Source organism: Austrofundulus limnaeus, unplaced genomic scaffold, assembly GCF_001266775.1.
Source record: "Austrofundulus limnaeus strain Quisiro unplaced genomic scaffold, Austrofundulus_limnaeus-1.0 Scaffold15, whole genome shotgun sequence".
NCBI classification, from domain to species: domain Eukaryota; kingdom Metazoa; phylum Chordata; class Actinopteri; order Cyprinodontiformes; family Rivulidae; genus Austrofundulus; species Austrofundulus limnaeus.
In genome coordinates, this window is record NW_013952417.1 from 3,020,860 (window position 1) to 3,025,133 (window position 4,274).

The window sequence follows — 4,274 nt, forward strand, 5'->3', positions numbered from 1 at the left end:
CACACACACACACACACACACACACACACAAACACACACACACACAGCCATAGTCACGACTCAATTTGTCACGCGGTGCCGCTGTATTAGAAATTACACTTCATACTTGACGGCGCGCCCCGAGCACTCCGACGCCTGCACACTCGCACATGAAAACACTTCCTCCTTTCCTGTGCCTGTTTTTCCGGTGAAAAACGAGAACCCTGCAGGGAGCGAAGTGGCAAAGTGGGGGTGGGAAAAAGGGGTGAATGTGTGTGTGTGTGTGTGGGGGGGGGGCATCTGGAATAACATTCACTCGTCTCTCATATCAGCACTTTTCCTCTGATCTCAGTGTCTCTCTCTCTCTTACGCACACAAATATACACTTTCATTTGACATATCAGCTATCACCATCTCATCTTCAGGTCTGCTGCTCTTTCTGATGACATCAGTGCAGGTGGTGGTCTTAAAGTGGACCCCATCTGATGTGTGTGCCATAGCCGGTGCCATCCTGACTGGGACACTTACAGTGTGATAAGTGATATACTGTACATCATCACTCGCCTTTTTTTTTTTTCACTTCAAAGGACACAGCTGGAATTAATTCAACCCTGATTTTGTTTTTAAAAAGTTAAAACGTTGTTTAAAATGTAAGAGAGTGCAGTGATTTGAAAACTTCCTACAAACATATTTTATTCACAATGAAAAACATCAAATGTTTAAACTGAAAATGTGTACCAGTTTTAAAAATAAAAGGTAATTTTGAATTTGATGGCACCAACGCTCACAAAGTTGGGAGAAACAAGAGGCTGTAAAAGAAAGTGGTGCAAATCAAAAACAGCTGGAGGAGCTTTTTGCAATGACTTTGGTTAATTTGCAACAAGTCAGTAAGAGGACTGGTTCTAAAATAAGAACTTTATAGAGACTAAATCACTTTGAAGTTTTTTGAAACTTGGGTTGTCTATAATCCATCCATTTTATTTTTGATCTCAGAACCTGGTGTGCATTTTAAGGCAAGTTTATTTATACATTTCRGMMACAAGACAATTCAAAGTGCTTTACGTGATGAAAACAAAAAAGAGAAGTACATTACATTGACATAATGAAGGAAAACACTGACTGAAATTAATATTTCATTCCGTATTTTAAACAGAAGAGTCAAAAGCAACTCTAAACAAATAGGTTTTTAACTTTGATTWAAWAAACTCAGATTTTCCTGCATTCTTACAGTTTTCTGGGAGTTTGTTCCAGATTAGTGGAGCATGAACACTGCCTCTCCATGTTTGGTTTTGATTCTGGGTGTGKGCAGTAGACTTGAGCCAGAAGACCTAAGTGGAATGGAAGGTTGATACGACGACAACAATCTTTAATGTGTTCTGGTGCTAAGCCATTCAGTGATTTATTAACTAACTAACAAGTATTWTAAATATCTTCTCTGAGATACAGGGAGCCAATGTACGTACTTCAGAACTGAGGTGATGTGTTCTTTTATCAGCAGTCTGGATCAGATGCAGCTGTTGAACGTTTTAGCCAGACTTGGGGTCGCACATTCTTTGGCCCAAAAATAATTACCTCAGTTTTGTTTTATTCTTTCAACTGAAGCCTAATTTGGCACATGACGCATTGATTTGTTCTCTGCAATTACTCAACATTTGAGTGGGTCCATGGTCACCTACATTATTATGGTGATTATCTTCTGGTTTGTAATAATATGAGCTAGTAGCAAGCAAATATTAAATGGGAGATACTGGGCACCAAGTGTAAAATAAAAGCGGTAACACATTTTCATTATTGTGCTCACTTTCTGAGTGTAAAATCCTAATTAAAAATTTCCACTAGCATTTTATTGTTATTTAGCTATAACTAACATTTTGCCAATTTTAACTAAATGTTAAAATGTAAATGTTAAATGTTATATGTTAACGTTAAATCCTAAATGTAAATAATTCTAAATGTAAATGGTAAATCTTAGGTCGTATTCAGACCTGATAATTTGCTCCGCTTTAAACGAACCAGAGTTCATTTCCAGCGTTGGTCCGGACCTTTTSTGCAGGTGTGAATACACTCGTGAACTCTGGTGCGGATCAAACAACCGGACCAAGACCCACTTTTTGAGGTGGTCTCGGTTCGCTTCCAAACTAACTCTGGTGCGGTTCACTTCAGTTCTCTTCTGGTGTGAATACAGACCGGACTCTAACCRAACCAACTGCATTAAACATGTGCCTTTTTGGACTTCACAGGCCACCATTGCTGAGCTAAAGAAACTGAAATCATACCTTTTCGTCGTCTCCTGTTAGCAGCTCTGCTGTCAGCATGTAGTGGGTCAGAACACGCAGAGCACCTCGTCTCCTTTGGGTTGYRGGACACATTTACTGACGCAGCTCCAAAATTAGAATDTCATCACAGAACCACCATTAAATTAGCTGCTTCTGWCATTTTAAATGMTATTGCAGTTGTACTATCAGTAAAAATGTGCACATCAGAACTGCAGCATGCAGGACTTTCTTGTTTTCTTCTGGGTCTGTGGCTCAGTCCCACCCCCATCCTTTTTTTGTCCAATGGGAGCAATGATCGTCAGCCTCATGGCTTTGTTTACAACTTATAGTTCATTTGCAAAAAAGCACAATGTGAATGCAAACCGCACCAAACAAAAAAAAGTCCATTTTTGGTCCGTACCAAACAATTGGACCAAAGGACTTTCCTGGTCTGAATACACCCTTAATTGCTGAAGCTAAATGATAAAGTTTACAATTAAGAATTTTGGATTTTCTTGTGATGTCAAAATGCTAACACTGCAAATTGTGCTGAAGATGGCGTTTAAAATTTTGATTCAAAATGTGTTTATTGAAAACAATATGGATGGTACCTGTGGTCCAGCAGTTTGACGTGCAGCTCAGATGTTGGCTGTAACTGCAAATCAGATGTCATATAGAGAGGGGTTAACAGTGATAGCAGCATTTGCACTAGCTGTTTCACTGCTTGATCTGTTCCGGATGCACAATCTGTACCGTTTGTTTTTAGCATGTAGCGCTTCGCTAGACTGATGACTGATCACAGAATTGATTTGATTTCAGTCTTTGTCACACACAATGTTTTATAGAAAAGACAATGTTTGCAACAGATGTGGATTTTTATCCTAGGAAAAAATTAAACCRAAGATGAGATGAATTTTAACATTATTGTCTAAGTCGGTTTAGGTCCGCAAGCTGATATAAATAAGTATGCACATATCGTAGAATATAATTTAGCAAACCTTTATAAATAAGTATGGAAATAAATAATTTCAGTTTGTTTTTCTAAATCCAACGTATTAACAGGTAATCCAGAAGTCTGTCATTTAGCACATGCACAAATGAGCTGACGGTACTGATCGTGCCCCTAGAACAGATCAGGCAGTGACAAGCAATGTTAGCGACTGCTTTTGTTGCAGGATGATGACATCATTACAAAGGACACACACCAACGGCAAAGGCTGCATTCCATTCTGAAACACTTAAATGTAAACTTTCCATTTAGCTTTGGATTAAGGGTTTAACCTTTATATAGAACATTTAGGATTTAGTAAAGATTAGCAAAATGTAAAAAAAAAAAAAAAACAGCTAAACAATAAAATTTTAGCGGAATTTTTAAAACTAAGATTTCACGCAGTGAGTGAGGTAAATAATAGAAATCTATTAGAGACATTTTTAAAACATTCTGTTTTACACTTGGCTCCCCATATAGGGAGGGGACCCAAGATGGAACCTTGGGGAACCCCACGTCATTTTTGTCAACTCAGATAAAAAGTTACCTATTGATACAAAGAAGTCTTTGTCCCTTAAATAACACTCAAACCAGTCGAGAACTTTATATTTGATTGCTAACAGGGTCACATAATGAAACAAGCAGTTGGTCATTTTTGAAAGAAATGCAGCTTGGATTGATAACACCAGTCCAACAAACGTTCTACGTGTGACAGGTCTAACAATGAGCTTTTAGCTCAGGCAGAAGTAAAAAAATTTTGTGTGTGTGTTTAGGTACTCAGTGCTTTGACGGAACAAGCAGCTCTTATTTAGGTTTTGCAAACGTTACAACTAATTAATTCAAAGAATTAATATGATAGAAAAATGCAGTGACCCAATTTTATTTAGTAATTAAGCAGGTTTATGTCTCATGTTAAAATAAGTCCTACCTACGTTATGAGCTTTAAAATCTTGACACTGGCGAGAAACATAGCTTGCCATTCAAATATGTGTGCATGTGTGTGCGTGTGTGTGTGTGTGTGTGTGTGTGTGTGTGTGTGTGTGTGTGTGTGT

At 38.1% G+C, this 4,274-nt stretch overlaps 1 protein-coding gene across 1 annotated transcript in view; it reads left to right on the top strand.

Moving 5' to 3' along the window:
* Positions 1-4,274, top strand: part of sema6bb (sema domain, transmembrane domain (TM), and cytoplasmic domain, (semaphorin) 6Bb) — a gene marked incomplete at its 5' end in the record, with an annotated part of 112,044 nt that overhangs the window by 28,879 nt on the left and 78,891 nt on the right.